Genomic DNA, 20,661 nt, shown 5'->3' with positions numbered 1-20,661 from the left:
TAAGTAAAGCATAAAGTGTGATAAAAACCTGACGCATTGAGCCTGAAATTTTGCATAATTCTAAGAGGAGAGAACAATAGGAATAATGTGCCCTCCTAATCACATCTTCCTCAGACTAATGCTATGAAAAACACATCTGACTCTCATCCTGAAGTCAGGGTCCAGATCCCCTCCCCCACACTTTTCTTTTGCAGAATGCATCTTCTCTTAACCATGTCTTAATGTAACTTTCGCTGTCTGGATAGGTTAGAATGAAAAAAAGATACTCGTGTTAAATTAATCGGATTGCAGCACACGAGTGAATGGGAGGTGCTGTTCAACCGGCAAGTTTGGAAGGGCGAACGGGGAAACGACGGAGAGATGGTGGGTGCGCGAGGGACAGCAATGGGGGAGCACGGTCGATAGATTGCAAGAAATGGAAGAAAGAAAAATGTAAAAGTGGTGCATATCTGAATAAGTGAGAGGCAGCAGGTGTGCAGACGAGTGAGTGAACGGTGTTTGTACTGTTCGGTGCGGGGTTCAGGCCAATTGTGGACCAGTGGAAATTCTGCGAATCGGATCTGCCTGCATGTAGCAACTGAAGGAAAAGGTGACACAAAACCGGCATGCCTGCCCGGTTTACTGCTGTTGGTGAAGCGACGAAATTTAGAAATGTCGCAATATCTGGCAGCGGTGGGATTCGAACCCACGCCCCCGAAGAGACTGGAGCCTAAATCCAGCGCCTTAGACCGCTCGGCCACGCTACCACATCCAGCCGTTACGCAATCTGAAACTAGTACCTGGTGATTGAAATGTGGCATGGTCTTGTCAATACCAGGGGAAACAAAAGGAAATTAAATTCGTGGACGGCAAACTCACTTCTGATGCAACCCAGTAGATCAGAAGAAGCTACGTGTTCACAGGGCAACTCTAATAAATAGACGTTTGCTGGAACACAACCATTGTAAATTTCATTCATAATTTATCCCTGTTGTGTATTGCAAGCAGGAAGTTGGTGTAAGTAAAGTGTGATAAAAATAAGTGCGTTTGATTGTTGCTAGCAATGGAGGATTTTATTGCTGGTGTAAATAAGAATGCGACTAGCAGAGGATGGTTTCGATCCATCGACCTCTGGGTTATGGGCCCAGCACGCTTCCGCTGCGCCACTCTGCTTTCGGCTGGTGGGGGATCCCGGCTGGTGCTTAGGTTCCGATGCCTCACAGGCCTGTGTGTTAGCGAGACGAATGTCAGCATCCAGGCTGTGTTGAAAACTATAGCATGGCCCTCAAACCACCCAGAGACCCGGACCCCGCAGCACCCGTGTTTGCAGGCTCACTTGGCTGCACAATGTCACAAGGACACTCAGTATTACACCACCGACAATGGGACGGTCACAAAAGGACACAGAAAAAACCGGAAAGGGTCTTTCTGGCCATACAAAGGGAGGGACAGAGAAAGACACTGCGGAAACCAAATAGAGAGAGACAGACAGACAGACAGACCGAATAACACGAAGCAGAGACAGAGACTGAGGGAAAACCGAGACTGCAAGAGAAACAGAGAGGGAGGTAGACAGACAGGGAAACGGAGACTGAGATGAAGAGAGAGACATGCATGAAGGTGCGTTCTGCTGTGTAAACAAATTCCCTGTAGTGTAAAAATGTTCCCTGTTATATAAAATTGTTCCCTCTTGTGTAAAGATGGTCGCTGTTGTGTACAGATTCTCCCTGTTTTTTTAGAGGTTTTGTGTGCTTTGTAAAGATGTCCGCTATTGAGTAATGTGTTTCCTGTTGTGTAAAGGTACTCCGTGTTGTGTAACGGTGTTCCGTTTTGTGTGGAGGTATTCCCTGTAGTGTAAAGGCCAAGAGCATCATCTGGTGCTGGCGACGCGGCGCTGCAGGAATGCGTTGAGAGAAAGGGGAAGGCCAAGGCTGCTGCAACTTTGCAGCATTTGCAGCTTCTGTTGGTGCGAATAAAGTGTTTTGAAAGTTGTGTTGCAGGTTCTTGTGTTTATAGCAAGAAGGAAGTTGCTGTAAGTAAAGCATAAAGTGTGATAAAGAACCTGACGCATTGAGCCTGAAATTTTGCATAATTCTAAGAGGAGAGAACAATAGGAATAATGTGCCCTCCTAATCACATCTTCCTCAGACTAATGCTATGAAAAACACATCTGACTCTCATCCTGAAGTCAGGGTCCAGATCCCCTCCCCCACACTTTTCTTTTGCAGAATGCATCTTCTCTTAACCATGTCTTAATGTAACTTTCGCTGTCTGGATAGGTTAGAATGAAAAAAAGATACTCGTGTTAAATTAATCGGATTGCAGCACACGAGTGAATGGGAGGTGCTGTTCAACCGGCAAGTTTGGAAGGGCGAACGGGGAAACGACGGAGAGATGGTGGGTGCGCGAGGGACAGCAATGGGGGAGCACGGTCGATAGATTGCAAGAAATGGAAGAAAGAAAAATGTAAAAGTGGTGCATATCTGAATAAGTGAGAGGCAGCAGGTGTGCAGACGAGTGAGTGAACGGTGTTTGTACTGTTCGGTGCGGGGTTCAGGCCAATTGTGGACCAGTGGAAATTCTGCGAATCGGATCTGCCTGCATGTAGCAACTGAAGGAAAAGGTGACACAAAACCGGCATGCCTGCCCGGTTTACTGCTGTTGGTGAAGCGACGAAATTTAGAAATGTCGCAATATCTGGCAGCGGTGGGATTCGAACCCACGCCCCCGAAGAGACTGGAGCCTAAATCCAGCGCCTTAGACCGCTCGGCCACGCTACCACATCCAGCCGTTACGCAATCTGAAACTAGTACCTGGTGATTGAAATGTGGCATGGCCTTGTCAATACCAGGGGAAACAAAAGGAAATTAAATTCGTGGACGGCAAACTCACTTCTGATGCAACCCAGTAGATCAGAAGAAGCTACGTGTTCACAGGGCAACTCTAATAAATAGACGTTTGCTGGAACACAACCATTGTAAATTTCATTCATAATTTATCCCTGTTGTGTATTGCAAGCAGGAAGTTGGTGTAAGTAAAGTGTGATAAAAATAAGTGCGTTTGATTGTTGCTAGCAATGGAGGATTTTATTGCTGGTGTAAATAAGAATGCGACTAGCAGAGGATGGTTTCGATCCATCGACCTCTGGGTTATGGGCCCAGCACGCTTCCGCTGCGCCACTCTGCTTTCGGCTGGTGGGGGATCCCGGCTGGTGCTTAGGTTCCGATGCCTCACAGGCCTGTGTGTTAGCGAGACGAATGTCAGCATCCAGGCTGTGTTGAAAACTATAGCATGGCCCTCAAACCACCCAGAGACCCGGACCCCGCAGCACCCGTGTTTGCAGGCTCACTTGGCTGCACAATGTCACAAGGACACTCAGTATTACACCACCGACAATGGGACGGTCACAAAAGGACACAGAAAAAACCGGAAAGGGTCTTTCTGGCCATACAAAGGGAGGGACAGAGAAAGACACTGCGGAAACCAAAGAGAGAGAGACAGACAGACAGACAGACCGAATAACACGAAGCAGAGACAGAGACTGAGGGAAAACCGAGACTGCAAGAGAAACAGAGAGGGAGGTAGACAGACAGGGAAACGGAGACTGAGATGAAGAGAGAGACATGCATGAAGGTGCGTTCTGCTGTGTAAACAAATTCCCTGTAGTGTAAAAATGTTCCCTGTTATATAAAATTGTTCCCTCTTGTGTAAAGATGGTCGCTGTTGTGTACAGATTCTCCCTGTTTTTTTAGAGGTTTTGTGTGCTTTGTAAAGATGTCCGCTATTGAGTAATGTGTTTCCTGTTGTGTAAAGGTACTCCGTGTTGTGTAACGGTGTTCCGTTTTGTGTGGAGGTATTCCCTGTAGTGTAAAGGCCAAGAGCATCATCTGGTGCTGGCGACGCGGCGCTGCAGGAATGCGTTGAGAGAAAGGGGAAGGCCAAGGCTGCTGCAACTTTGCAGCATTTGCAGCTTCTGTTGGTGCGAATAAAGTGTTTTGAAAGTTGTGTTGCAGGTTCTTGTGTTTATTGCAAGAAGGAAGTTGCTGTAAGTAAAGCATAAAGTGTGATAAAAACCTGACGCATTGAGCCTGAAATTTTGCATAATTCTAAGAGGAGAGAACAATAGGAATAATGTGCCCTCCTAATCACATCTTCCTCAGACTAATGCTATGAAAAACACATCTGACTCTCATCCTGAAGTCAGGGTCCAGATCCCCTCCCCCACACTTTTCTTTTGCAGAATGCATCTTCTCTTAACCATGTCTTAATGTAACTTTCGCTCTCTGGATAGGTTAGAATGAAAAAAAGATACTCGTGTTAAATTAATCGGATTGCAGCACACGAGTGAATGGGAGGTGCTGTTCAACCGGCAAGTTTGGAAGGGCGAACGGGGAAACGACGGAGAGATGGTGGGTGCGCGAGGGACAGCAATGGGGGAGCACGGTCGATAGATTGCAAGAAATGGAAGAAAGAAAAATGTAAAAGTGGTGCATATCTGAATAAGTGAGAGGCAGCAGGTGTGCAGACGAGTGAGTGAACGGTGTTTGTACTGTTCGGTGCGGGGTTCAGGCCAATTGTGGACCAGTGGAAATTCTGCGAATCGGATCTGCCTGCATGTAGCAACTGAAGGAAAAGGTGACACAAAACCGGCATGCCTGCCCGGTTTACTGCTGTTGGTGAAGCGACGAAATTTAGAAATGTCGCAATATCTGGCAGCGGTGGGATTCGAACCCACGCCCCCGAAGAGACTGGAGCCTAAATCCAGCGCCTTAGACCGCTCGGCCACGCTACCACATCCAGCCGTTACGCAATCTGAAACTAGTACCTGGTGATTGAAATGTGGCATGGTCTTGTCAATACCAGGGGAAACAAAAGGAAATTAAATTCGTGGACGGCAAACTCACTTCTGATGCAACCCAGTAGATCAGAAGAAGCTACGTGTTCACAGGGCAACTCTAATAAATAGACGTTTGCTGGAACACAACCATTGTAAATTTCATTCATAATTTATCCCTGTTGTGTATTGCAAGCAGGAAGTTGGTGTAAGTAAAGTGTGATAAAAATAAGTGCGTTTGATTGTTGCTAGCAATGGAGGATTTTATTGCTGGTGTAAATAAGAATGCGACTAGCAGAGGATGGTTTCGATCCATCGACCTCTGGGTTATGGGCCCAGCACGCTTCCGCTGCGCCACTCTGCTTTCGGCTGGTGGGGGATCCCGGCTGGTGCTTAGGTTCCGATGCCTCACAGGCCTGTGTGTTAGCGAGACGAATGTCAGCATCCAGGCTGTGTTGAAAACTATAGCATGGCCCTCAAACCACCCAGAGACCCGGACCCCGCAGCACCCGTGTTTGCAGGCTCACTTGGCTGCACAATGTCACAAGGACACTCAGTATTACACCACCGACAATGGGACGGTCACAAAAGGACACAGAAAAAACCGGAAAGGGTCTTTCTGGCCATACAAAGGGAGGGACAGAGAAAGACACTGCGGAAACCAAAGAGAGAGAGACAGACAGACAGACAGACCGAATAACACGAAGCAGAGACAGAGACTGAGGGAAAACCGAGACTGCAAGAGAAACAGAGAGGGAGGTAGACAGACAGGGAAACGGAGACTGAGATGAAGAGAGAGACATGCATGAAGGTGCGTTCTGCTGTGTAAACAAATTCCCTGTAGTGTAAAAATGTTCCCTGTTATATAAAATTGTTCCCTCTTGTGTAAAGATGGTCGCTGTTGTGTACAGATTCTCCCTGTTTTTTAGAGGTTTTGTGTGCTTTGTAAAGATGTCCGCTATTGAGTAATGTGTTTCCTGTTGTGTAAAGGTACTCCGTGTTGTGTAACGGTGTTCCGTTTTGTGTGGAGGTATTCCCTGTAGTGTAAAGGCCAAGAGCATCATCTGGTGCTGGCGACGCGGCGCTGCAGGAATGCGTTGAGAGAAAGGGGAAGGCCAAGGCTGCTGCAACTTTGCAGCATTTGCAGCTTCTGTTGGTGCGAATAAAGTGTTTTGAAAGTTGTGTTGCAGGTTCTTGTGTTTATTGCAAGAAGGAAGTTGCTGTAAGTAAAGCATAAAGTGTGATAAAAACCTGACGCATTGAGCCTGAAATTTTGCATAATTCTAAGAGGAGAGAACAATAGGAATAATGTGCCCTCCTAATCACATCTTCCTCAGACTAATGCTATGAAAAACACATCTGACTCTCATCCTGAAGTCAGGGTCCAGATCCCCTCCCCCACACTTTTCTTTTGCAGAATGCATCTTCTCTTAACCATGTCTTAATGTAACTTTCGCTGTCTGGATAGGTTAGAATGAAAAAAAGATACTCGTGTTAAATTAATCGGATTGCAGCACACGAGTGAATGGGAGGTGCTGTTCAACCGGCAAGTTTGGAAGGGCGAACGGGGAAACGACGGAGAGATGGTGGGTGCGCGAGGGACAGCAATGGGGGAGCACGGTCGATAGATTGCAAGAAATGGAAGAAAGAAAAATGTAAAAGTGGTGCATATCTGAATAAGTGAGAGGCAGCAGGTGTGCAGACGAGTGAGTGAACGGTGTTTGTACTGTTCGGTGCGGGGTTCAGGCCAATTGTGGACCAGTGGAAATTCTGCGAATCGGATCTGCCTGCATGTAGCAACTGAAGGAAAAGGTGACACAAAACCGGCATGCCTGCCCGGTTTACTGCTGTTGGTGAAGCGACGAAATTTAGAAATGTCGCAATATCTGGCAGCGGTGGGATTCGAACCCACGCCCCCGAAGAGACTGGAGCCTAAATCCAGCGCCTTAGACCGCTCGGCCACGCTACCACATCCAGCCGTTACGCAATCTGAAACTAGTACCTGGTGATTGAAATGTGGCATGGTCTTGTCAATACCAGGGGAAACAAAAGGAAATTAAATTCGTGGACGGCAAACTCACTTCTGATGCAACCCAGTAGATCAGAAGAAGCTACGTGTTCACAGGGCAACTCTAATAAATAGACGTTTGCTGGAACACAACCATTGTAAATTTCATTCATAATTTATCCCTGTTGTGTATTGCAAGGAGGAAGTTGATGTAAGTAAAGTGTGATAAAAATAAGTGCGTTTGATTGTTGCTAGCAATGGAGGATTTTATTGCTGGTGTAAATAAGAATGCGACTAGCAGAGGATGGTTTTGATCCATCGACCTCTGGGTTATGGGCCCAGCACGCTTCCGCTGCGCCACTCTGCTTTCGGCTGGTGGGGGATCCCGGCTGGTGCTTAGGTTCCGATGCCTCACAGGCCTGTGTGTTAGCGAGACGAATGTCAGCATCCAGGCTGTGTTGAAAACTATAGCATGGCCCTCAAACCACCCAGAGACCCGGACCCCGCAGCACCCGTGTTTGCAGGCTCACTTGGCTGCACAATGTCACAAGGACACTCAGTATTACACCACCGACAATGGGACGGTCACAAAAGGACACAGAAAAAACCGGAAAGGGTCTTTCTGGCCATACAAAGGGAGGGACAGAGAAAGACACTGCGGAAACCAAAGAGAGAGAGAGAGACAGACAGACAGACCGAATAACACGAAGCAGAGACAGAGACTGAGGGAAAACCGAGACTGCAAGAGAAACAGAGAGGGAGGTAGACAGACAGGGAAACGGAGACTGAGATGAAGAGAGAGACATGCATGAAGGTGCGTTCTGCTGTGTAAACAAATTCCCTGTAGTGTAAAAATGTTCCCTGTTATATAAAATTGTTCCCTCTTGTGTAAAGATGGTCGCTGTTGTGTACAGATTCTCCCTGTTTTTTTAGAGGTTTTGTGTGCTTTGTAAAGATGTCCGCTATTGAGTAATGTGTTTCCTGTTGTGTAAAGGTACTCCGTGTTGTGTAACGGTGTTCCGTTTTGTGTGGAGGTATTCCCTGTAGTGTAAAGGCCAAGAGCATCATCTGGTGCTGGCGACGCGGCGCTGCAGGAATGCGTTGAGAGAAAGGGGAAGGCCAAGGCTGCTGCAACTTTGCAGCATTTGCAGCTTCTGTTGGTGCGAATAAAGTGTTTTGAAAGTTGTGTTGCAGGTTCTTGTGTTTATTGCAAGAAGGAAGTTGCTGTAAGTAAAGCATAAAGTGTGATAAAAACCTGACGCATTCAGCCTGAAATTTTGCATAATTCTAAGAGGAGAGAACAATAGGAATAATGTGCCCTCCTAATCACATCTTCCTCAGACTAATGCTATGAAAAACACATCTGACTCTCATCCTGAAGTCAGGGTCCAGATCCCCTCCCCCACACTTTTCTTTTGCAGAATGCATCTTCTCTTAACCATGTCTTAATGTAACTTTCGCTGTCTGGATAGGTTAGAATGAAAAAAAGATACTCGTGTTAAATTAATCGGATTGCAGCACACGAGTGATTGGGAGGTGCTGTTCAACCGGCAAGTTTGGAAGGGCGAACGGGGAAACGACGGAGCGATGGTGGGTGCGAGAGTGACAGCAATGGGGGAGCACGGTCGATAGATTGCAAGAAATGGAAGAAAGAAAAATGTAAAAGTGGTGCATATCTGAATAAGTGAGAGGCAGCAGGTGTGCAGACGAGTGAGTGAACGGTGTTTGTACTGTTCGGTGCGGGGTTCAGGCCAATTGTGGACCAGTGGAAATTCTGCGAATCGGATCTGCCTGCATGTAGCAACTGAAGGAAAAGGTGACACAAAACCGGCATGCCTGCCCGGTTTACTGCTGTTGGTGAAGCGACGAAATTTAGAAATGTCGCAATATCTGGCAGCGGTGGGATTCGAACCCACGCCCCCGAAGAGACTGGAGCCTAAATCCAGCGCCTTAGACCGCTCGGCCACGCTAGCACATCCAGCCGTTACGCAATCTGAAACTAGTACCTGGTGATTGAAATGTGGCATGGTCTTGTCAATACCAGGGGAAACAAAAGGAAATTAAATTCGTGGACGGCAAACTCACTTCTGATGCAACCCAGTAGATCAGAAGAAGCTACGTGTTCACAGGGCAACTCTAATAAATAGACGTTTGCTGGAACACAACCATTGTAAATTTCATTCATAATTTATCCCTGTTGTGTATTGCAAGCAGGAAGTTGGTGTAAGTAAAGTGTGATAAAAATAAGTGCGTTTGATTGTTGCTAGCAATGGAGGATTTTATTGCTGGTGTAAATAAGAATGCGACTAGCAGAGGATGGTTTCGATCCATCGACCTCTGGGTTATGGGCCCAGCACGCTTCCGCTGCGCCACTCTGCTTTCGGCTGGTGGGGATCCCGGCTGGTGCTTAGGTTCCGATGCCTCACAGGCCTGTGTGTTAGCGAGACGAATGTCAGCATCCAGGCTGTGTTGAAAACTATAGCATGGCCCTCAAACCACCCAGAGACCCGGACCCCGCAGCACCCGTGTTTGCAGGCTCACCTGGCTGCACAATGTCACAAGGACACTCAGTATTACACCACCGACAATGGGACGGACACAAAAGGACACAGAAAAAACCGGAGAGGGTCTTTCTGGCCATACAAAGGGAGGGACAGAGAAAGACACTGCGGAAACCAAAGAGAGAGAGAGAGAGACAGACAGACAGACCGAATAACACGAAGCAGAGACAGAGACTGAGGGAAAACCGAGACTGCGAGAGAAACAGAGAGGGAGGTAGACAGACAGGGAAACGGAGACTGAGATGAAGAGAGAGACATGCATGAAGGTGCGTTCTGCTGTGTAAACAAATTCCCTGTAGTGTAAAAATGTTCCCTGTTATATAAAATTGTTCCCTCTTGTGTAAAGATGGTCGCTGTTGTGTACAGATTCTCCCTGTTTTTTTAGAGGTTTTGTGTGCTTTGTAAAGATGTCCGCTATTGAGTAATGTGTTTCCTGTTGTGTAAAGGTACTCCGTGTTGTGTAACGGTGTTCCGTTTTGTGTGGAGGTATTCCCTGTAGTGTAAAGGCCAAGAGCATCATCTGGTGCTGGCGACGCGGCGCTGCAGGAATGCGTTGAGAGAAAGGGGAAGGCCAAGGCTGCTGCAACTTTGCAGCATTTGCAGCTTCTGTTGGTGCGAATAAAGTGTTTTGAAAGTTGTGTTGCAGGTTCTTGTGTTTATTGCAAGAAGGAAGTTGCTGTAAGTAAAGCATAAAGTGTGATAAAAACCTGACGCATTCAGCCTGAAATTTTGCATAATTCTAAGAGGAGAGAACAATAGGAATAATGTGCCCTCCTAATCACATCTTCCTCAGACTAATGCTATGAAAAACACATCTGACTCTCATCCTGAAGTCAGGGTCCAGATCCCCTCCCCCACACTTTTCTTTTGCAGAATGCATCTTCTCTTAACCATGTCTTAATGTAACTTTCGCTGTCTGGATAGGTTAGAATGAAAAAAAGATACTCGTGTTAAATTAATCGGATTGCAGCACACGAGTGATTGGGAGGTGCTGTTCAACCGGCAAGTTTGGAAGGGCGAACGGGGAAACGACGGAGAGATGGTGGGTGCGAGAGTGACAGCAATGGGGGAGCACGGTCGATAGATTGCAAGAAATGGAAGAAAGAAAAATGTAAAAGTGGTGCATATCTGAATAAGTGAGAGGCAGCAGGTGTGCAGACGAGTGAGTGAACGGTGTTTGTACTGTTCGGTGCGGGGTTCAGGCCAATTGTGGACCAGTGGAAATTCTGCGAATCGGATCTGCCTGCATGTAGCAACTGAAGGAAAAGGTGACACAAAACCGGCATGCCTGCCCGGTTTACTGCTGTTGGTGAAGCGACGAAATTTAGAAATGTCGCAATATCTGGCAGCGGTGGGATTCGAACCCACGCCCCCGAAGAGACTGGAGCCTAAATCCAGCGCCTTAGACCGCTCGGCCACGCTACCACATCCAGCCGTTACGCAATCTGAAACTAGTACCTGGTGATTGAAATGTGGCATGGTCTTGTCAATACCAGGGGAAACAAAAGGAAATTAAATTCGTGGACGGCAAACTCACTTCTGATGCAACCCAGTAGATCAGAAGAAGCTACGTGTTCACAGGGCAACTCTAATAAATAGACGTTTGCTGGAACACAACCATTGTAAATTTCATTCATAATTTATCCCTGTTGTGTATTGCAAGCAGGAAGTTGGTGTAAGTAAAGTGTGATAAAAATAAGTGCGTTTGATTGTTGCTAGCAATGGAGGATTTTATTGCTGGTGTAAATAAGAATGCGACTAGCAGAGGATGGTTTCGATCCATCGACCTCTGGGTTATGGGCCCAGCACGCTTCCGCTGCGCCACTCTGCTTTCGGCTGGTGGGGGATCCCGGCTGGTGCTTAGGTTCCGATGCCTCACAGGCCTGTGTGTTAGCGAGACGAATGTCAGCATCCAGGCTGTGTTGAAAACTATAGCATGGCCCTCAAACCACCCAGAGACCCGGACCCCGCAGCACCCGTGTTTGCAGGCTCACCTGGCTGCACAATGTCACAAGGACACTCAGTATTACACCACCGACAATGGGACGGACACAAAAGGACACAGAAAAAACCGGAGAGGGTCTTTCTGGCCATACAAAGGGAGGGACAGAGAAAGACACTGCGGAAACCAAAGAGAGAGAGAGAGAGACAGACAGACAGACCGAATAACACGAAGCAGAGACAGAGACTGAGGGAAAACCGAGACTGCGAGAGAAACAGAGAGGGAGGTAGACAGACAGGGAAACGGAGACTGAGATGAAGAGAGAGACATGCATGAAGGTGCGTTCTGCTGTGTAAACAAATTCCCTGTAGTGTAAAAATGTTCCCTGTTATATAAAATTGTTCCCTCTTGTGTAAAGATGGTCGCTGTTGTGTACAGATTCTCCCTGTTTTTTTAGAGGTTTTGTGTGCTTTGTAAAGATGTCCGCTATTGAGTAATGTGTTTCCTGTTGTGTAAAGGTACTCCGTGTTGTGTAACGGTGTTCCGTTTTGTGTGGAGGTATTCCCTGTAGTGTAAAGGCCAAGAGCATCATCTGGTGCTGGCGACGCGGCGCTGCAGGAATGCGTTGAGAGAAAGGGGAAGGCCAAGGCTGCTGCAACTTTGCAGCATTTGCAGCTTCTGTTGGTGCGAATAAAGTGTTTTGAAAGTTGTGTTGCAGGTTCTTGTGTTTATTGCAAGAAGGAAGTTGCTGTAAGTAAAGCATAAAGTGTGATAAAAACCTGACGCATTCAGCCTGAAATTTTGCATAATTCTAAGAGGAGAGAACAATAGGAATAATGTGCCCTCCTAATCACATCTTCCTCAGACTAATGCTATGAAAAACACATCTGACTCTCATCCTGAAGTCAGGGTCCAGATCCCCTCCCCCACACTTTTCTTTTGCAGAATGCATCTTCTCTTAACCATGTCTTAATGTAACTTTCGCTGTCTGGATAGGTTAGAATGAAAAAAAGATACTCGTGTTAAATTAATCGGATTGCAGCACACGAGTGATTGGGAGGTGCTGTTCAACCGGCAAGTTTGGAAGGGCGAACGGGGAAACGACGGAGAGATGGTGGGTGCGAGAGTGACAGCAATGGGGGAGCACGGTCGATAGATTGCAAGAAATGGAAGAAAGAAAAATGTAAAAGTGGTGCATATCTGAATAAGTGAGAGGCAGCAGGTGTGCAGACGAGTGAGTGAACGGTGTTTGTACTGTTCGGTGCGGGGTTCAGGCCAATTGTGGACCAGTGGAAATTCTGCGAATCGGATCTGCCTGCATGTAGCAACTGAAGGAAAAGGTGACACAAAACCGGCATGCCTGCCCGGTTTACTGCTGTTGGTGAAGCGACGAAATTTAGAAATGTCGCAATATCTGGCAGCGGTGGGATTTGAACCCACGCCCCCGAAGAGACTGGAGCCTAAATCCAGCGCCTTAGACCGCTCGGCCACGCTACCACATCCAGCCGTTACGCAATCTGAAACTAGTACCTGGTGATTGAAATGTGGCATGGTCTTGTCAATACCAGGGGAAACAAAAGGAAATTAAATTCGTGGACGGCAAACTCACTTCTGATGCAACCCAGTAGATCAGAAGAAGCTACGTGTTCACAGGGCAACTCTAATAAATAGACGTTTGCTGGAACACAACCATTGTAAATTTCATTCATAATTTATCCCTGTTGTGTATTGCAAGCAGGAAGTTGGTGTAAGTAAAGTGTGATAAAAATAAGTGCGTTTGATTGTTGCTAGCAATGGAGGATTTTATTGCTGGTGTAAATAAGAATGCGACTAGCAGAGGATGGTTTCGATCCATCGACCTCTGGGTTATGGGCCCAGCACGCTTCCGCTGCGCCACTCTGCTTTCGGCTGGTGGGGGATCCCGGCTGGTGCTTAGGTTCCGATGCCTCACAGGCCTGTGTGTTAGCGAGACGAATGTCAGCATCCAGGCTGTGTTGAAAACTATAGCATGGCCCTCAAACCACCCAGAGACCCGGACCCCGCAGCACCCGTGTTTGCAGGCTCACCTGGCTGCACAATGTCACAAGGACACTCAGTATTACACCACCGACAATGGGACGGACACAAAAGGACACAGAAAAAACCGGAGAGGGTCTTTCTGGCCATACAAAGGGAGGGACAGAGAAAGACACTGCGGAAACCAAAGAGAGAGAGAGAGAGACAGACAGACAGACCGAATAACACGAAGCAGAGACAGAGACTGAGGGAAAACCGAGACTGCGAGAGAAACAGAGAGGGAGGTAGACAGACAGGGAAACGGAGACTGAGATGAAGAGAGAGACATGCATGAAGGTGCGTTCTGCTGTGTAAACAAATTCCCTGTAGTGTAAAAATGTTCCCTGTTATATAAAATTGTTCCCTCTTGTGTAAAGATGGTCGCTGTTGTGTACAGATTCTCCCTGTTTTTTTAGAGGTTTTGTGTGCTTTGTAAAGATGTCCGCTATTGAGTAATGTGTTTCCTGTTGTGTAAAGGTACTCCGTGTTGTGTAACGGTGTTCCGTTTTGTGTGGAGGTATTCCCTGTAGTGTAAAGGCCAAGAGCATCATCTGGTGCTGGCGACGCGGCGCTGCAGGAATGCGTTGAGAGAAAGGGGAAGGCCAAGGCTGCTGCAACTTTGCAGCATTTGCAGCTTCTGTTGGTGCGAATAAAGTGTTTTGAAAGTTGTGTTGCAGGTTCTTGTGTTTATTGCAAGAAGGAAGTTGCTGTAAGTAAAGCATAAAGTGTGATAAAAAACCTGACGCATTGAGCCTGAAATTTTGCATAATTCTAAGAGGAGAGAACAATAGGAATAATGTGCCCTCCTAATCACATCTTCCTCAGACTAATGCTATGAAAAACACATCTGACTCTCATCCTGAAGTCAGGGTCCAGATCCCCTCCCCCACACTTTTCTTTTGCAGAATGCATCTTCTCTTAACCATGTCTTAATGTAACTTTCGCTGTCTGGATAGGTTAGAATGAAAAAAAGATACTCGTGTTAAATTAATCGGATTGCAGCACACGACTGATTGGGAGGTGCTGTTCAAACGGCAAGTTTGGAAGGGCGAACGGGGAAACGACGGAGAGATGGTGGGTGCGAGAGTGACAGCAATGGGGGAGCACGGTCGATAGATTGCAAGAAATGGAAGAAAGAAAAATGTAAAAGTGGTGCATATCTGAATAAGTGAGAGGCAGCAGGTGTGCAGACGAGTGAGTGAACGGTGTTTGTACTGTTCGGTGCGGGGTTCAGGCCAATTGTGGACCAGTGGAAATTCTGCGAATCGGATCTGCCTGCATGTAGCAACTGAAGGAAAAGGTGACACAAAACCGGCATGCCTGCCCGGTTTACTGCTGTTGGTGAAGCGACGAAATTTAGAAATGTCGCAATATCTGGCAGCGGTGGGATTCGAACCCACGCCCCCGAAGAGACTGGAGCCTAAATCCAGCGCCTTAGACCGCTCGGCCACGCTACCACATCCAGCCGTTACGCAATCTGAAACTAGTACCTGGTGATTGAAATGTGGCATGGTCTTGTCAATACCAGGGGAAACAAAAGGAAATTAAATTCGTGGACGGCAAACTCACTTCTGATGCAACCCAGTAGATCAGAAGAAGCTACGTGTTCACAGGGCAACTCTAATAAATAGACGTTTGCTGGAACACAACCATTGTAAATTTCATTCATAATTTATCCCTGTTGTGTATTGCAAGCAGGAAGTTGGTGTAAGTAAAGTGTGATAAAAATAAGTGCGTTTGATTGTTGCTAGCAATGGAGGATTTTATTGCTGGTGTAAATAAGAATGCGACTAGCAGAGGATGGTTTCGATCCATCGACCTCTGGGTTATGGGCCCAGCACGCTTCCGCTGCGCCACTCTGCTTTCGGCTGGTGGGGGATCCCGGCTGGTGCTTAGGTTCCGATGCCTCACAGGCCTGTGTGTTAGCGAGACGAATGTCAGCATCCAGGCTGTGTTGAAAACTATAGCATGGCCCTCAAACCACCCAGAGACCCGGACCCCGCAGCACCCGTGTTTGCAGGCTCACCTGGCTGCACAATGTCACAAGGACACTCAGTATTACACCACCGACAATGGGACGGACACAAAAGGACACAGAAAAAACCGGAGAGGGTCTTTCTGGCCATACAAAGGGAGGGACAGAGAAAGACACTGCGGAAACCAAAGAGAGAGAGAGAGAGACAGACAGACAGACCGAATAACACGAAGCAGAGACAGAGACTGAGGGAAAACCGAGACTGCGAGAGAAACAGAGAGGGAGGTAGACAGACAGGGAAACGGAGACTGAGATGAAGAGAGAGACATGCATGAAGGTGCGTTCTGCTGTGTAAACAAATTCCCTGTAGTGTAAAAATGTTCCCTGTTATATAAAATTGTTCCCTCTTGTGTAAAGATGGTCGCTGTTGTGTACAGATTCTCCCTGTTTTTTTAGAGGTTTTGTGTGCTTTGTAAAGATGTCCGCTATTGAGTAATGTGTTTCCTGTTGTGTAAAGGTACTCCGTGTTGTGTAACGGTGTTCCGTTTTGTGTGGAGGTATTCCCTGTAGTGTAAAGGCCAAGAGCATCATCTGGTGCTGGCGACGCGGCGCTGCAGGAATGCGTTGAGAGAAAGGGGAAGGCCAAGGCTGCTGCAACTTTGCAGCATTTGCAGCTTCTGTTGGTGCGAATAAAGTGTTTTGAAAGTTGTGTTGCAGGTTCTTGTGTTTATTGCAAGAAGGAAGTTGCTGTAAGTAAAGCATAAAGTGTGATAAAAAACCTGACGCATTGAGCCTGAAATTTTGCATAATTCTAAGAGGAGAGAACAATAGGAATAATGTGCCCTCCTAATCACATCTTCCTCAGACTAATGCTATGAAAAACACATCTGACTCTCATCCTGAAGTCAGGGTCCAGATCCCCTCCCCCACACTTTTCTTTTGCAGAATGCATCTTCTCTTAACCATGTCTTAATGTAACTTTCGCTGTCTGGATAGGTTAGAATGAAAAAAAGATACTCGTGTTAAATTAATCGGATTGCAGCACACGACTGATTGGGAGGTGCTGTTCAAACGGCAAGTTTGGAAGGGCGAACGGGGAAACGACGGAGAGATGGTGGGTGCGAGAGTGACAGCAATGGGGGAGCACGGTCGATAGATTGCAAGAAATGGAAGAAAGAAAAATGTAAAAGTGGTGCATATCTGAATAAGTGAGAGGCAGCAGGTGTGCAGACGAGTGAGTGAACGGTGTTTGTACTGTTCGGTGCGGGGTTCAGGCCAATTGTGGACCAGTGGAAATTCTGCGAATCGGATCTGCCTGCATGTAGCAACTGAAGGAAAAGGTGACACAAAACCGGCATGCCTGCCCGGTTTACTGCTGTTGGTGAAGCGACGAAATTTAGAAATGTCGCAATATCTGGCAGCGGTGGGATTCGAACCCACGCCCCCGAAGAGACTGGAGCCTAAATCCAGCGCCTTAGACCGCTCGGCCACGCTACCACATCCAGCCGTTACGCAATCTGAAACTAGTACCTGGTGATTGAAATGTGGCATGGTCTTGTCAATACCAGGGGAAACAAAAGGAAATTAAATTCGTGGACGGCAAACTCACTTCTGATGCAACCCAGTAGATCAGAAGAAGCTACGTGTTCACAGGGCAACTCTAATAAATAGACGTTTGCTGGAACACAACCATTGTAAATTTCATTCATAATTTATCCCTGTTGTGTATTGCAAGCAGGAAGTTGGTGTAAGTAAAGTGTGATAAAAATAAGTGCGTTTGATTGTTGCTAGCAATGGAGGATTTTATTGCTGGTGTAAATAAGAATGCGACTAGCAGAGGATGGTTTCGATCCATCGACCTCTGGGTTATGGGCCCAGCACGCTTCCGCTGCGCCACTCTGCTTTCGGCTGGTGGGGGATCCCGGCTGGTGCTTAGGTTCCGATGCCTCACAGGCCTGTGTGTTAGCGAGACGAATGTCAGCATCCAGGCTGTGTTGAAAACTATAGCATGGCCCTCAAACCACCCAGAGACCCGGACCCCGCAGCACCCGTGTTTGCAGGCTCACTTGGCTGCACAATGTCACAAGGACACTCAGTATTACACCACCGACAATGGGACGGTCACAAAAGGACACAGAAAAAACCGGAAAGGGTCTTTCTGGCCATACAAAGGGAGGGACAGAGAAAGACACTGCGGAAACCAAAGAGAGAGAGAGAGACAGACAGACAGACCGAATAACACGAAGCAGAGACAGAGACTGAGGGAAAACCGAGACTGCAAGAGAAACAGAGAGGGAGGTAGACAGACAGGGAAACGGAGACTGAGATGAAGAGAGAGACATGCATGAAGGTGCGTTCTGCTGTGTAAACAAATTCCCTGTAGTGTAAAAATGTTCCCTGTTATATAAAATTGTTCCCTCTTGTGTAAAGATGGTCGCTGTTGTGTACAGATTCTCCCTGTTTTTTTAGAGGTTTTGTGTGCTTTGTAAAGATGTCCGCTATTGAGTAATGTGTTTCCTGTTGTGTAAAGGTACTCCGTGTTGTGTAACGGTGTTCCGTTTTGTGTGGAGGTATTCCCTGTAGTGTAAAGGCCAAGAGCATCATCTGGTGCTGGCGACGCGGCGCTGCAGGAATGCGTTGAGAGAAAGGGGAAGGCCAAGGCTGCTGCAACTTTGCAGCATTTGCAGCTTCTGTTGGTGCGAATAAAGTGTTTTGAAAGTTGTGTTGCAGGTTCTTGTGTTTATTGCAAGAAGGAAGTTGCTGTAAGTAAAGCATAAAGTGTGATAAAAACCTGACGCATTCAGCCTGAAATTTTGCATAATTCTAAGAGGAGAGAACAATAGGAATAATGTGCCCTCCTAATCACATCTTCCTCAGACTAATGCTATGAAAAACACATCTGACTCTCATCCTGAAGTCAGGGTCCAGATCCCCTCCCCCACACTTTTCTTTTGCAGAATGCATCTTCTCTTAACCATGTCTTAATGTAACTTTCGCTGTCTGGATAGGTTAGAATGAAAAAAAGATACTCGTGTTAAATTAATCGGATTGCAGCACACGAGTGATTGGGAGGTGCTGTTCAACCGGCAAGTTTGGAAGGGCGAACGGGGAAACGACGGAGAGATGGTGGGTGCGAGAGTGACAGCAATGGGGGAGCACGGTCGATAGATTGCAAGAAATGGAAGAAAGAAAAATGTAAAAGTGGTGCATATCTGAATAAGTGAGAGGCAGCAGGTGTGCAGACGAGTGAGTGAACGGTGTTTGTACTGTTCGGTGCGGGGTTCAGGCCAATTGTGGACCAGTGGAAATTCTGCGAATCGGATCTGCCTGCATGTAGCAACTGAAGGAAAAGGTGACACAAAACCGGCATGCCTGCCCGGTTTACTGCTGTTGGTGAAGCGACGAAATTTAGAAATGTCGCAATATCTGGCAGCGGTGGGATTCGAACCCACGCCCCCGAAGAGACTGGAGCCTAAATCCAGCGCCTTAGACCGCTCGGCCACGCTACCACATCCAGCCGTTACGCAATCTGAAACTAGTACCTGGTGATTGAAATGTGGCATGGTCTTGTCAATACCAGGGGAAACAAAAGGAAATTAAATTCGTGGACGGCAAACTCACTTCTGATGCAACCCAGTAGATCAGAAGAAGCTACGTGTTCACAGGGCAACTCTAATAAATAGACGTTTGCTGGAACACAACCATTGTAAATTTCATTCATAATTTATCCCTGTTGTGTATTGCAAGCAGGAAGTTGGTGTAAGTAAAGTGTGATAAAAATAAGTGCGTTTGATTGTTGCTAGCAATGGAGGATTTTATTGCTGGTGTAAATAAGAATGCGACTAGCAGAGGATGGTTTCGATCCATCGACCTCTGGGTTATGGGCCCAGCACGCTTCCGCTGCGCCACTCTGCTTTCGGCTGGTGGGGGATCCCGGCTGGTGCTTAGGTTCCGATGCCTCACAGGCCTGTGTGTTAGCGAGACGAATGTCAGCATCCAGGCTGTGTTGAAAACTATAGCATGGCCCTCAAACCACCCAGAGACCCGGACCCCGCAGCACCCGTGTTTGCAGGCTCACCTGGCTGCACAATGTCACAAGGACACTCAGTATTACACCACCGACAATGGGACGGACACAAAAGGACACAGAAAAAACCGGAGAGGGTCTTTCTGGCCATACAAAGGGAGGGACAGAGAAAGACACTGCGGAAACCAAAGAGAGAGAGAGAGAGACAGACAGACAGACCGAATAACACGAAGCAGAGACAGAGACTGAGGGAAAACCGAGACTGCGAGAGAAACAGAGAGGGAGGTAGACAGACAGGGAAACGGAGACTGAGATGAAGAGAGAGACATGCATGAAGGTGCGTTCTGCTGTGTAAACAAATTCCCTGTAGTGTAAAAATGTTCCCTGTTATATAAAATTGTTCCCTCTTGTGTAAAGATGGTCGCTGTTGTGTACAGATTCTCCCTGTTTTTTTAGAGGTTTTGTGTGCTTTGTAAAGATGTCCGCTATTGAGTAATGTGTTTCCTGTTGTGTAAAGGTACTCCGTGTTGTGTAACGGTGTTCCGTTTTGTGTGGAGGTATTCCCTGTAGTGTAAAGGCCAAGAGCATCATCTGGTGCTGGCGACGCGGCGCTGCAGGAATGCGTTGAGAGAAAGGGGAAGGCCAAGGCTGCTGCAACTTTGCAGCATTTGCAGCTTCTGTTGGTGCGAATAAAGTGTTTTGAAAGTTGTGTTGCAGGTTCTTGTGTTTATTGCAAGAAGGAAGTTGCTGTAAGTAAAGCATAAAGTGTGATAAAAAACCTGACGCATTGAGCCTGAAATTTTGCATAATTCTAAGAGGAGAGAACAATAGGAATAATGTGCCCTCCTAATCACATCTTCCTCAGACTAATGCTATGAAAAACACATCTGACTCTCATCCTGAAGTCAGGGTCCAGATCCCCTCCCCCACACTTTTCTTTTGCAGAATGCATCTTCTCTTAACCATGTCTTAATGTAACTTTCGCTGTCTGGATAGGTTAGAATGAAAAAAAGATACTCGTGTTAAATTAATCGGATTGCAGCACACGACTGATTGGGAGGTGCTGTTCAAACGGCAAGTTTGGAAGGGCGAACGGGGAAACGACGGAGAGATGGTGGGTGCGAGAGTGACAGCAATGGGGGAGCACGGTCGATAGATTGCAAGAAATGGAAGAAAGAAAAATGTAAAAGTGGTGCATATCTGAATAAGTGAGAGGCAGCAGGTGTGCAGACGAGTGAGTGAACGGTGTTTGTACTGTTCGGTGCGGGGTTCAGGCCAAT

General features: G+C 47.1%; 10 non-coding genes across 10 annotated transcripts; all 10 read right to left on the bottom strand.

The window, feature by feature from the left end:
• Positions 1-664: 664 nt before the first annotated feature.
• trnal-uag (transfer RNA leucine (anticodon UAG)) lies at positions 665-746 on the bottom strand. Its single transcript has one exon. It is a non-coding gene; the product is annotated as a tRNA-Leu (tRNA).
• Positions 747-2,677: 1,931 nt separating this feature from the next.
• trnal-uag (transfer RNA leucine (anticodon UAG)) lies at positions 2,678-2,759 on the bottom strand. Its single transcript has one exon. It is a non-coding gene; the product is annotated as a tRNA-Leu (tRNA).
• Positions 2,760-4,689: 1,930 nt separating this feature from the next.
• On the bottom strand, positions 4,690-4,771 carry trnal-uag (transfer RNA leucine (anticodon UAG)). Its single transcript has one exon. It is a non-coding gene; the product is annotated as a tRNA-Leu (tRNA).
• A 1,929-nt stretch (positions 4,772-6,700) lies between these two features.
• Positions 6,701-6,782, bottom strand: trnal-uag (transfer RNA leucine (anticodon UAG)). The gene has a single exon. It is a non-coding gene; the product is annotated as a tRNA-Leu (tRNA).
• A 1,930-nt stretch (positions 6,783-8,712) lies between these two features.
• On the bottom strand, positions 8,713-8,794 carry trnal-uag (transfer RNA leucine (anticodon UAG)). The gene has a single exon. It is a non-coding gene; the product is annotated as a tRNA-Leu (tRNA).
• Positions 8,795-10,725: 1,931 nt separating this feature from the next.
• Positions 10,726-10,807, bottom strand: trnal-uag (transfer RNA leucine (anticodon UAG)). The gene has a single exon. It is a non-coding gene; the product is annotated as a tRNA-Leu (tRNA).
• Positions 10,808-12,739: 1,932 nt separating this feature from the next.
• trnal-uag (transfer RNA leucine (anticodon UAG)) lies at positions 12,740-12,821 on the bottom strand. The gene has a single exon. It is a non-coding gene; the product is annotated as a tRNA-Leu (tRNA).
• Positions 12,822-14,754: 1,933 nt separating this feature from the next.
• Positions 14,755-14,836, bottom strand: trnal-uag (transfer RNA leucine (anticodon UAG)). The gene has a single exon. It is a non-coding gene; the product is annotated as a tRNA-Leu (tRNA).
• Positions 14,837-16,769: 1,933 nt separating this feature from the next.
• trnal-uag (transfer RNA leucine (anticodon UAG)) lies at positions 16,770-16,851 on the bottom strand. Its single transcript has one exon. It is a non-coding gene; the product is annotated as a tRNA-Leu (tRNA).
• A 1,930-nt stretch (positions 16,852-18,781) lies between these two features.
• On the bottom strand, positions 18,782-18,863 carry trnal-uag (transfer RNA leucine (anticodon UAG)). Its single transcript has one exon. It is a non-coding gene; the product is annotated as a tRNA-Leu (tRNA).
• Positions 18,864-20,661: the final 1,798 nt, after the last annotated feature.

Source organism: Somniosus microcephalus, unplaced genomic scaffold, assembly GCF_052327205.1.
Source record: "Somniosus microcephalus isolate GS21.2 unplaced genomic scaffold, FLI_Smic_1.0 unresolved_chr3, whole genome shotgun sequence".
Lineage (NCBI taxonomy): Eukaryota > Metazoa > Chordata > Chondrichthyes > Squaliformes > Somniosidae > Somniosus > Somniosus microcephalus.
This window is presented reverse-complemented; position numbering and strand designations above follow the sequence as displayed.